This window comes from Solanum pennellii, chromosome 1 (genome assembly GCF_001406875.1).
Source record: "Solanum pennellii chromosome 1, SPENNV200".
Classification (NCBI taxonomy): domain Eukaryota; kingdom Viridiplantae; phylum Streptophyta; class Magnoliopsida; order Solanales; family Solanaceae; genus Solanum; species Solanum pennellii.
In genome coordinates this window covers 43,044,129-43,058,075 of record NC_028637.1, presented here as the reverse complement: position 1 = coordinate 43,058,075, position 13,947 = coordinate 43,044,129, and positions in this window count along the sequence as shown.

Here is a 13,947-nt window from a genome sequence, read left to right as displayed (position 1 = left end):
ATTCTTGGTATGCTTAATAAGTCATTCTCCTTAGGGGGTGATGGTGTATTGAGGTATCAAGGAAGTTTGTACGTTCCCAATGTAGATGGTTTGAGGAATCGGATCCTTGAGGAAGCTCATGAGTCCTGCTACTCCATTCATCCAGGTTCGACGAAGATGTACCATGACCTTAGGGAATTGTTTTGGTAGGAAGGTTTGAAAAAGTATATGGCGGAATTTGTTGCTAAGTTTCCAAATTGCCAAAAAGTGAAAACCGAACATCAAAAGCCGGGTGTTTACTACAAGAAATCCAAGTTCCTACTTGAAAGTGGGAAGACATCAATATGGATTTTGTGGTAGGTTTTCCTCGGACACAAAAACAATATGACTCTATATGGGTGGTTGTGGATAGATTGACCAACTCCGCTCATTTCATTCCCATCAAGTCTACCTATTAAGCGAAGGATTATGCAAGGATCTATATATATGAGAGTCGCCATGGTATTCCGTTATCCATCATATCGGATCGGCGTGCACAATTTACATCTAGGTTTTAGAGGTCATTCCAAGAAGGGCTGGGTACCAAGGTGAAGCTAAGAACCGCTTTTCATCCCAAAATGGATGGTCAGGTGGAGTGTACTAATCAAACCCTTGAGGATATGCTTAGTGATTGTATTATTTATTTCAAGGGAAATTATGATAAGCATTTGCCTTTGGTGGAATTTTCTTACAACACTAGTTTCCATTCATCCATATCTATGGCTCTATATGAAGCCTTGTATGGTAAGAGGTGTAGGTCTCCTATTGGATAGTTTGAAGTGGGCGAGTCTTTACTATTGGGTCCGATTTTATTTATAAGACTTTGGAGAAGGTTCATATTATAAGAATTCACATATAAATGGCCTATATTCGGTAAAAGTCTTAAGCCGATTATAAGAGAAGGAAATTAGTGTTTGAAGAAGGTGATAAATTGTATTTGAAATTTCGCCTATGAAAGGGGTGATTAGATTTGACAAGAAAGGGAAGTTGAGTCCTCTTCTTGTGTGTCCCTATGAAATCTTCAAAGGGTTGGTAAGGTTTCCTATGAGTTAAGGTTGCCTAGTGAATTGGATTCGCTTCATCCGGTTTTCCATGTTTCTATGCTTAAAAAGTGTATCGCTGATCCTGAGTATATTCTTTCGATTGAGGGTCTTGGTGTGAAGGATAACCTCTCTTATGAGAATGTTCTGGTTCAAATCCTTAATAGACAAGTAAACAAATTGAGGAACAAGGAGGTGGCTTCCGTAAAGGTGTTATGGAAGAGTCACCTAATTGAGGGTGCAACATGGGAGGCAAAGGCCGACATGAAGTCCCGTTACCCTCATCTATTTGATAACTAAGGTTAGTTATTCCTAATAATAGGGAGTATAATGACTAAAATTTGAAGTTCATTTATTTTTGGTTAAGTCTTGCAAAATGTGCATTTTTTTTGTGTCATTACAGTGAATTTACAGTGAACTATACATTTGGACTTGAAAACTTGCAACATTCTTGTTTTGAGTCATGTTGTATATTTTGATATGGTGAGTCTTTATGAAATGATATATATCATGATGATAATTTAAGATTTGGCATAATTGACTCATATATGATATGTTGAGCTCTTGTTGTTGTGAGAAGGATATTCCTCATATTGTAATGTTGAGCCTTATTGTGGTAATTGAAGTTTTTAAATTACTTTTGTAAATGATATGATTGATTTTGTTATGTATTGTTGTTGGTTGGGCTTCTAGTCTTGAGTCTATTCTTCCATTTCTAAAGATTTTAATGTAATTGGGGAGCGAATTTTCCTAACGGGGGGGGGGGGGGGGGGGGGATAATGTAACACATTGAAAATCCAAAACGTGTTATAGAGCCTAGCATGAGTGTCATAAGGCTTAAACACTGTTTTAAGGTACAATTTGATGAATATAAGTCATTTAGGAAGTCTAGAAACCAAAACATCCAATAATGTCCATGACGTTCGGAAACTAGTTCAAAGAGGTGCTAGCTTGCCTTAGCCGATTTGAGTAGCTTTTAGGAGTTGGAAATTGATGAAAATAAGTGGAAGGGTGTCTAACACGTATAAGATTTAGTTCATAGTCGAAACGTACGGGCACGACTCCCCAAGGACCAACAAAGAGCCTGTGAGGAGGACTCTTGCATTTTGGGTTGGATGAACTGCCCAAAGCAGTGTGCACAAATGAGTGCTATCGACGGGCGTGTGCCAATCGATGGGGTGTCGATGGCCACCATTGATGGTAACTTTGTCAAAATCTTGGAAGGGTCATTTTTCACAGCCTCTGAACTTAGAGACAGATGTGTAGCACGGAGGGAGCAGTGGTCGTCGTCTCACAAATGGACCGTAGATTGGGGTCTCTTATATGAGGGCCTAAGTTGCTACATATATTTAAGTTGGGTTCGATCAATTAATTAAAGAGCTAGTTAATTAATTAGGGGTTAGTGGAGGTCTAATTAAGTTATCTAACCCTCTATATAACGCCCTAACCCAATTAGTCTAACCTAAACTCTCATAATTCACAAACCGAAAACTCACTTCATTCTCTAGTGAAGCACTCTATTGAAGACCAAGCTAGGGGATGGTTTAAGGTCTGCAAAAAAGTTTGTCCATCAATATTCATCAATTAGTTAGGTATGGGATCTGTTTCACCTTTGAGACCTCTTTCCTCAAAGGGTTCCATCAAATTGATTCCAGAAGTTCGGTTTTCATGTTAGTTTCATCTAATCTCAAAAGTGATGCTATGGATCACTTAGTTCATGATTCATTTTAGTTATTATGAATATATTAACATTTAATTTAACTCAATTTTGATAAATATTGATAGATTGGTCTAGTTTGTAGAAGATGACCTTTACCCCTTAACCCTAGGTTATGATCTTGATATGAATTGTGTAATGTTAATTTAATTGACTTTGTTATTGGTTGAATTAATATTATATGATGTTGAATCAATCATGAATAGATTAGGGTGAATTATAGTCCTATTATTCTAGCTCTTGAGTAATTGCTTTAGATGATGACTTTGATCTATGTATCTCATCATAAGCTAGGAACTAGTATTGGATTGTGATGTAGTCATTCAATTAGTCTTGATTCATGTTGGTTATTGTTATATGATGATACTACACCCTAATTGGGTTGAGTAAGGGGTTATGATAAGACTTTGATGATGAATAATGAATGATCTTGGTAAGTCTTCTGATCCCTATTACTTACTTCAATTATACTTAATTGTGATTAAGTATTGATGTTGTATTGGAGTATGCCTTGTATTAGGATTTATTGGGTTTGTATGATGTTGAATTGAAATGTCTTTAATATGGTTTGTGAGGTGTTGTCTAAGATGTAAATATTATAAGAATGGTGAATGATTTACCAAATGTGTCTTATTATTAACTGATATGTACATGTGTTAACCTCACCTATATGAATTGTAATGAAAGGACTATACTCATGCAATTCTTTTTGAGCTATGATTATGATGATTTTATATAAGGGTTAGACCCTATGAACTACAATAAGCTATGGTCAATAAATGAAGACATTAAAGACATTTCAAAAGGGACTCTAGCTTAGCACCGAGTTAACTAGATTGAGGATTGTCTCTTCCTACATAGGAAAGGTAAGATCACTAATATACTCTTGAGATTGGACACTATAACTAATGTAGTATAAAGAGGGTCCAAACTATATTTCCTAGTTCTTGAACTGTGTTATATCCATAGGAATACAGGATACACGTAGCTGCTGTATTCATGTTTTGGTACAACCTTTTCAAGTAGTCTGCCTTCGTTCGATGTAGGGTTCCATGGCACCGGATTCCACATTAGACCATGTGGTCAATGTTAATTAGGGGAAGATATCCCGAAAAGGTAAAATTAATTAAAGGAATGAACTCTAACTAAGATAACCTAAGGGGTTTAGCTTAGTCTATGTAGGGGTGTGGGACTCTACCTGAAAATTGCACTAGTTAGACTTGAGGGAAATCGTAAGATTATTCTTATGTATGAATATGCTTATGATGGTACATGATATGTATATGAATAACATGCGCATTGTTGATACGATACGTTGATTAGTTTCACATATGAATATGCGTTGGTCTACATTGTTAAAGTATGATGATATGTACCCTTAAATGCCATGCTATATGAAGTGGGATGTTGGTCATGATTCTAGTTGGGTTACTTGATTGAGTAAGGTTATGCGGCTTTGCTTTGTCATTGCACTTGTTGACTCTTTAGGGATTCATAAATAATTGTCTTTCTCTCGTTATGTTGAAATGTTCTCTTATACATACTTGTTGCTATTATGACTTGAGGATATAATTACTTGACTATGTATTAAATTACAGGATATGCATGTTGAATTGACTCGATTTAATGTTGTTGGTCTTGTGATTTATATGCCTATGACTTACTGAATATATTCTATTGATTTGATATGGTGTTGTTTAATGTGCATAAAGGTTTTCAATGAAAAGTGCATACTTATTGAAATGTCCTTATCTTTGCATGATTTCAAAGTATGTGTGCATATGGTCTCATACTTAGTATAAGGGGTGTACTAACCCCATTTCTTCCTTTTTCCCAAACATATTAGGTTCCGGTCATTGAAGAACTTTTGGAGACGACTTTGAAGAAGACTTGGAATCATGAATCAACCAAGTTTGGTAGGTACATACTTTCCGAAGGTAATACCACTATTAAGCCTATGATGTTACTTTAGTATTAAGACTCTTATGTATCTTTCCTTTTCATTTTGATAGTAAATATTGAATTACCTATATATGGTCTTATTTTATTGATGTATGGTCTAGGCCTAATTTGATATACTCCTATTATATGGTTATGAGATGAGACAACTATTTGAGACTATGTTATATTCTATATATCTATGTTCAATAAAAGTATAAGGCTAAGTAATCTTCCTATACAAATTGTCTGTGTATACTCGATATATATCTACTATATGTATGTAGAGGTCTATCTAAACCTCAATTTAAAAGTAGTAAAAAGTTTTAAAATCTATGCTAATTTTTACGTATGAATGTAATGATGTAAGATAAGAGGTTAGTCCTAGTTCTCAAAGAGGACGACTATTCCGGTTACGTCTAAGGTGTATTCTTGGATGTGATAGGTGAAACTTTTAGACATACCCAATCATCAACCTCAAACTCCAATGGTCTTCTCCTAATATTTATGTAGGATTTATGAGGACTATGTCTCGTTTACAATCTCTCTTGGATCCCCTTCACCATTTTCATGGCTTGGTGAACTAGATCTGGTCCTATAAATCCTGCGTCACAACCTTCGAACCACCTAATAGGAGATCTGCTTCTTCTCCCATAAAGAACTTCATATCGAGCCATTGGGATGCTCGAATGGATGATATTGTTGTAGGCGAACTCAATGAGAGGTAGATGATCAGCCCAATTACCCTCTAAATCGATCACGCAAGCCCTAAACAAATCTTCTAATGTCTGGATGGTATGCTCCACATGCCCATCCGTCTGAGGACGAAAAACAGTGATTAAGTTCACCTTTTAAACCAAAACTTTCTCAAAAGACTTCTAGAACTATGCAGTGAATTGTGCACCTATATCTAAAATGATTGAAACTAGGACTCCATGAAGTCTCACCACCTCCTTAATGTATAACTTTGCATAATTCTCATCTGAATGGGTGGTCTTTACGGGGAAAAAATTGACTGATTTTTTCATTCTATCAAAAATCACCCAAATCATGTTGTCTGCGAGACCTTGGCAACCCTATTATAAAGTCGATGTTACTCATCTCCCACTTCCATTGCAGAAGTTCTATATTTTGAGCAAAACTTCTAGGCCTTTGGTGTTCTACTTTAACTTTTGGGCAATTTGGGCATTTGGCGAGAAACTCAGCAATGCAGTTTGTCATGCCTTCCCACCAATATACCTCTCTTAATTGAGGTACATCTTTGTGGAACTCATCTGAATGGAATATCTAGAGCTATGGGCTTCCTCCATGATCCTTTGTTCGAGTCCAGGCACCCTAAGTACGCACAACCTACCTTGATACTTTAGCACAAGATCTTCCCCTTGTTCAAAAGCAAAAACTCCTTGCTTATGAACATTTGGCTTCAATTCAAGCAAAATGGGGTCTTAGTATTGCTTCTGTTTCACTTATGACAGTAGTGATGATTCATCCCCATTGATTACCACTATTCCTCGTTTTGTGGAATCCATAAGTTTGACTCATAGGCGTGCAAGTTTGTTCACATATTTAGTTATCTCCCTCTTAATTTTTCATCATGGGTGGTACTCCCCATCGATAACCATCTTAAAGCACTAGCAACCACATTATCCTTATCTTGTTGTAAAGAATACTCATATCATAATCCTTGAGTAATCCTAACCACCTCCTCTGTATGATATTGAGCTCTTTCAGGGTGAACACACATTGTAAGCTCTTGTGGTCAGTGAATATGTCAACATGCACACTATAAAAGTAGTGACGACATAGTTTCAAAGCGAAAACTACAAGAGCGAACCCGAAGTCATGGGTTAGATAATTCTTCTCATAAACCTTCAATTGTCTGAAGGCATAAATTATAACTTTTCCACTCTACATTAATTAACACACATCCCAAACCAACTCTTTATGCATAACAGAACACCGCAATATCTTGAGTACCTTCTAGTAAGGTCAAAATCGGAGTAGTAGTCAACCTCTTTTTCAACTCCTCAAAGCTTTTCTCACAAGATTCAAACCATTGAAAACTTAACTATTTTCTAAGTCATCTTTGTCAAAGGAGACGATATAGATTAAAAACCCTAAAAAAATCTTCTATAGTAGTCACCCAAACCTAAGAAACTCCATTTATCTGTTGGAGATGTGGGTCTAGGCCAACTCTAAACTGCTTTTATCTTTTGGGTGTCATGTCTATTCCCATTAATACAAACGATGTGGCCCAAGAATGACATAGAATTAAGCCAAAACTCAAACTTGGAGAACTTGGCATATATCGTGTTATCCTTCAAAGTAAAAAAAACTATCCTTAGGTGACTAGCATGATCTTTTTAATCCCTTTAATAGATTAGTATACATTAATGAAGACGATAACAAACAAATCTAAATATGGTTTGAAGACTCGTTCATAAGATTGATGAATGTTTCGTGTGCATTGGTCAAACCAAATGACATGACCAAAAACACATAATGCCCATATTTTTTCTTAAAAGTTGTGTTTTGAATATCACATTCCCTAACTTTCAACTAACGGTAGCCTGATCTGAGATCAAATTTCGAGAAGCAGGAAGCACCCTGAAGTTGGTCAAGAAGATCATCTATCCTTGGAAGAGGATACATAGTCTTTATGGTTACATTATTCAATCAGCAGTAGTCTATACACATCCTAAAAGAGCCATCCTAATTTATTACACACAAGACCGTAGCTCCCCAAGGTGAGATACTTGATCGAATAAAACCATTATCTAACAGATCTTTCAAATGTTCCTTCAACACTTTTAACTCTTCTGGTTCCATTCTATATGGTGAAATAGAGATAGGACGAGTACCTAGAAGAATATCTATACTAATTTCTATCTCTCTCAAAAGGGACTCTAGGTGGATCATCTGGAGAGACTTGTTGAAACTTTTTCAGTATTTGAACTGACTAAATAGGACGTATCTCAACATTAGATTTATTTACTCGGACTAAGTGTTAGACATACCCATTAAAAACAAACTTTCTCACCTTAAATTTGAATTATATCAACCCTGAGGCATTGTCAGAACTTCTTTCCACTCTTAGATTGGTTCATTTGGTAACTGAATCTTGACTACTTGAATTTTTCAATAAACTAAGGCATAATGGACATGAAGACAATCCATACAAAGAATGACATCTACGTCTACAATGAATTACTCAACCAAATCCCATGGTGTTCTTGTGATTAATAGAAATTAGATAATCACGATACACCCTTTCAGCTAGAATAGATTCTCCAACACAAGAAGAAACACTGAATGGTTCACTAAGTTACTTAGGAATAATATCAAATTTCATGGAAACATATGTAGTTATAAATTATGAACTCGCTGCTAGGTCTACCAATGATTAAAAAAATAAACTCAAAGACTTGAATCATTCCAGATACAATGTATGGGGAAATTTCATATTCTTAGTGTTTATTGAGAGCATACAAGTCGTTTTTTCCTCTTCCAACACCAAAAGTAGCTCTCCTAGGTGTAGCCCTCTCTGTGGAGCAACTATTGAAGACTAAGCTTTGTCGCACCCATTACTACAACCTTTCTTGTTCTTTGCACAATCCATCATGAAATGTCTGGTCTAACCACACATAAAGCAATCCATGGAGCCCTCACAAAAAACAACCAGAGTGATTTCTACCACACTTCGTGCAGGCAAGAGGCTTACTACCATGTTAATATACAAGCTTAGCTCGGGATTTCAGACTATGATGTTCAACTTTGTCTATATGTGCAAGTGCGCTAAAAGATGATGGTCAAGGCCCCTTTTGATTCTGAAAATTTTTTACAATTCAAACAACCTTTCTTCTTCAAAACACATTCCCTTTTTTTGTACTCCTCTCGGTCCCTCAGCTTTTCCTCTTTTACATGTTGTACAGAGGTAATCAACCTCAAAATGTGCATGTCTCCAATAAGCATTGCATCCTGTCCGTCTTTGCTTGAAGAGAGACCATGTCCGGCAACGAACAAACTCATCCTCTTCCTCATGTCCTTAACAATCTCCACAGCATGACAATATAGTTGGGTGAATTTCAAACCATACTCATGCACACTTAGCGAGTACTTCTTAAGGTTGAGGAACTCACGTACCTTGGCCTCTCTCAGTTCTCAGGGAAAGAAACTCCTTATGAAGGCCTCTTCAAAACAAGCTCAGCTGGCAGGTGGTGCATTTTAATATCTACCCTATTTCCACCGATCAAACAAAGTTCTTGCAATGACCTTTAGTTGATAAGCAGCTAGCACAACTCTCTCAGTGTCAGTAACATGCATCAGCTCAAACACCTTTTTCCATTCCTAGTTCTCTATGTTCTTAGTAGTGCTAGAACCAATGAACCATGGGGATTAATCCTCAAGATTCCCAAATCCTCGAAGTGTCATCCCCTTTTTGTCGAGCACCTCTTTGTTGACCAACCTAGTTAGTCACTTCATGACTAATTATCCTAATAGCCTCGAGAAACTCAACGTTGGTAAAATCCCTTGAGTTTGCACTTCATGTACATTGGGAAATTCTTGTTCTTAAGGTTCAATGTACCTCCTAGATGGAAAACCTCTTGCTGCTCTTCATACGAGCATGATTATCTGAAACACGTGGAAGCACGAATTAGAGAGATACTTTTAGAGATAAACTCTAGTGCAAGAAAAATAAATATGAAAGAAGTAAGAAGTTCATAGATGTTGTAGCCTCGTAATCATAGATGGCTCTCTTCACACCGATGACTAAGACTCTAAATACACGGCTTGATAGACTCCCTAGGACTCTTGAATTCTATGCTCTTATACCATGTTTCTCTTGCATTTATCTTACACCCTGGATGTGTCCAACCCCCGATGACAATTGATAGTCTTAAGCGGACCCTTGACATGTCTTACTTAACTCAGCAGAACACTTAAGCATTTCTTTGATTTTTTCTTTTCAGAGATGTCGTATGAATAAAAAGAGACCCTTAGATGAGCAAAAATATTATCGACAAGTATCTTCAAGTGGTTCTCAACAAAGAATCGAAAGAATTAGCCATAGAATATTCGGGAGAATACCTGATTTTCAAACAAAATTACCAAATCAAACTCACGGTGACCCATAGTTTTTACAGTAAATTCCAACAATATTTATACTAGTTTAACATAGCAACGACTCTATCACCCACAATGTCAAGTTCAATAACACTACCTCAACCCATTATTGTCGGGCCTATTGATGGTGGTAGGCTAAAAGAACAAAATTCCCCATTATTTGATTTGCAAGGTCAGGTATTTGGAGCACTAATAGTAGTTTTTACATGACGTTTAATAGTGGGCTCATCATGATTAGAACGTGAATCTTCAAATTCAAAACTATTCCATCTCGAATCTCAATAAAGCCTATGTATCAATAAAGTCAACTAGTGCAATGATGATTAATGTGAATGGTGGAATGTGATAATCAATGGATCGGGAGCAGCCAATAATAATTTTCAGCAATACATACGTGAACAAAACATGCATGTAGCAATCAATTCTATTACAACATCAAATACGAGTGCTAATGACGGAAGTGTTTAAATGAGTGGGAAAATTATGATAAGTATTTGAATTTCCATGATATAGACGATCTCTGTAAGAAAAATGAAGACTCTAGTCCAATCCTACCCAATGGACATGGATGTGAGAATGATCAAGTTTACTTTGTTTATTAGGTTTGTGCTTCTATCTAACATTGCTTGCTACTATTTAATTATTCAAAATTGATTGTAATTTTCTACATATGCATGTGGCAGGTAGTTTCATGGAAAAGCAAAATTTCCAAAGTGAAGCATAAACATGATTAATCAATACTATAAGCGACCATTGGAACGCATAAGGACTTCCGACCATGATATTTTTTTTTCAAGTGGTTGCAATCTTTAATTTTAATTTTCATTCTGGAAACTAGTTTTTATATGACTTGGATATCTTGAACATACGGAAAGTGAAAGTAATATTATATCCGAAAAGAAGAGAATGTATTTGACTAATCATTTGAATTTGAGATTTTATGTCTTCCTTTCAACTTCAAGATCTTGAAGAGTATTCCTTCACAATATAAAAAATTATCATTCGCAACAACTAATTAACGGCAATAGCTTAATTTTCACTAAATATGTATTTATTATGAGCATTAGAAATCTTTGTATATATCTCCAAAGAGCTTAGCGATATTTATTCTAATAAAACTTGACCAAAGTCGATTACGAGTTTAGCACTCTTTATTGACGTCTATATTTGTTGTCGCTAAAAGTCATTTTTGCTACAGGGTTAGAGACAATATTTTAAAACTTTACTTTCTTCGTATCTTTTTCTCTCTTCCCTGTCTTCTTTGTATCACATTTTATTCTTTTTATGTAACCTCTTATATTGGTTTCTATAACATAAGAGATAATCATTGATATTTTTCTTTAAATGTTGTCAAAAAATCTATCTTTTACCCCTAATGGAGCTTTATAATTATTTTCAGACGAGAAATTTCATATGTGTAGTAATTAAGATCAATAGGTAATCTGAAAGAGGAATATGTGCCAAAACATTCAATACCTTACACAAGCAATGACAAATGTTATATACTGTGAGTTTCTTCCAATTGCATATGATGTCATGTCATTAGAGCTTAGCATATGTTCAGTCATATAGAATTGACATGTTAAAGGTTGATGGTAATTTCGATTATAAATTTTTTGGGATGGATGTGACTCAATATTTTTTATCCAATTTCCCCCCCAATATAATCAAGGACATAGTTTGTAACATCTCGCAGCTGAAAGAACTAGAAAAGAGTTTAAAATCTTAAAATACATATTTTTGGAAAGAATAGGAAAATCAGGAAATTTTAAATGAGTAAAAAAGTGAGTTTATGGTAAACTTCAAGCGACAATAACTCCTAGGTCATGATGAGTTACGAGTAGTTCCAGATATTGATGGAAACACCATATAATAATCTTTTCAACGCCGTCGAGTTTGCGCTTTTGATATCATATTAGAGTTATGTCAGAAGTTGGACTATTTGACTAAAGAAAGTCCAATCTGGATTTGTGAAGGGCAAAGACGTCTTTTCCTTACCTAATTTAATTGATTTGTTTGAGGAATTAAATTAGGGTAAAAGTAAAACTTTGTTCAGTTTAGGAAAAAGAGAATTCACGCTAAGGCTTGCAAAGGAGAGAAAAGAAGAGAATAGAGGAGAGAAATGAAGAATCGCCAAGAACACTAAAGCTTTGCGTGTGGATTTCGTCTGGGGAGTGATCCCTGAGAAGGTGTCTGAGATCACATAGTATTGATTTAGTTCACACAAATGCAATAAATTAAGATTTTTGTTGTTCAAAAACAAAAGTAATACAATCCTAATCTTACTTTTGTTGTATAGTGATATGATAAAGATTTTTTTTCTCACAATATTAACAATGTTCCAATGTATGTAACCCATTCAATATGATCAAAATTAACTATTCCCATGATGTATAATATAATTCTAATTGCAAACTTCTCAAAATAATTGCGCAATTGTATGTGATGAAAACAATGAACACTTTGAAAAGAAGATTTTTGACAATGGAACATACATGTATATGAAAAATTCACTTGACGAAAATATTCTCCAATACTTGTGGAAATTTGTGTTAAGAAAGAAAATACGAAGAGAAAGAGTTAGAGAAGAACTAGATCCAAAAGGAGATCATGTGAAAAATGTTGATAATATTTGTAATGAAAGTATTGTGGTAAATAAAGAATTCTAGAGAAGATTATACCTTTTAATATTCATGATACTGAAAGAATAAGATACAACTTGAGGAGAAAAAGATGCAGAAAAGGCAAAGAAGTGATTGACAAATGAGAAACGCAGAGTATTGCTATTTCAAAGATTCTGAAGAAACAGAATTTCATAGAATGGGCCGTGGACTTGGTGAAGCACGTTAGTTTACCTTATTATTTTTTTTCTATAGTTAGTTTCTATATATGTAGTGAAATGAATAGTCAGATCCATACTTACAACTAACGTACATTAAAATTGTTTGGAGTAAATGTATAGTGATTTATTTATTTATATATATGATCTTTATATTTATTTCTTATATTATAAGGGGGACGTCGGATTGAGCGATAATTCCTACCATTAATTGTAACTGTACTTATGGTATTGTTGCTATGTCTTTTGACAATGTCTGGAGGCAGGGTTGGTGGTGTTTAAATAGGTGAAGACGAAGAAAGTCTCAAGAAGAATTTATCTTTCCTTCCGCTGGTGGGAGCTGTGTCTTTTGTTATTTTGTCCAGTCTTCATTCTTAATAGCTCTTGTGCATGTTAGACTAGATCCTTGGGGTTTCTATTACTTTACAAGTCTTAACTAGTTCGCGAAAAGGATTTTTCCATATTGATTTTTATCTCTTTTATATCTCTGTTTCGTTAATTTTCTGCATGTATAAACCTTTGGGGTATGAGTGTTCTCCTACTTCGATTTTAGAGTAGAAGCCCGCACTTTTCGGTGGGTTGGGTCGTGACAAAATAGTATAAAAGCCTAGGTTATTAGCTTTCCTATACAAGATCCAGCGTGAAATAGGCTCCTGCGGGTTAGTGTTTTGCCGTCCACAACAAATGTGCAAGAGGATAGGAAGTATTCTAGGAATTATTCCACTCTTTCTCTCCTTTTGTACAAAGTATCGCTTTGGGTTGAATATAGTGTATCCATATTTAAAATATTGAGTAGTTCGATAGAATAGTAAAGTGGGGATCCTAGGAGAATCATGGAAGTGGAAAAAAACCCACAAAAATATTGGAATGGGCTGTAGTTCCGTCGTAGCCACTGCAGCGGGATTATTTCCGTTGGGGTGGTTCCTCTACAACGGAATTTATTCCACTAGAGCAAGACGAGGGGAGCAAGACGAGGGGATGCACAATCCTCTCCAGTTTTTTGTGAACACTCTTGCGTATGCTGATCCTAGTTACTTGTGTATGCATTATGATACGATGCATGCCAACTTGCATCAGTACATTCAATGTACGAGTATGCGAGTTGGAACGCTAACATCACTTATGCTTGAAAAGGATAAGAAGGAACACTCAACTTGACTTTGCTCAACTCATGAATTACTAACTCATTTCAATATAATGCAATTTAAATGTAAGTGCAATTTAAATTTTATATATATATATATATATATATATATATATTATTTTATTAT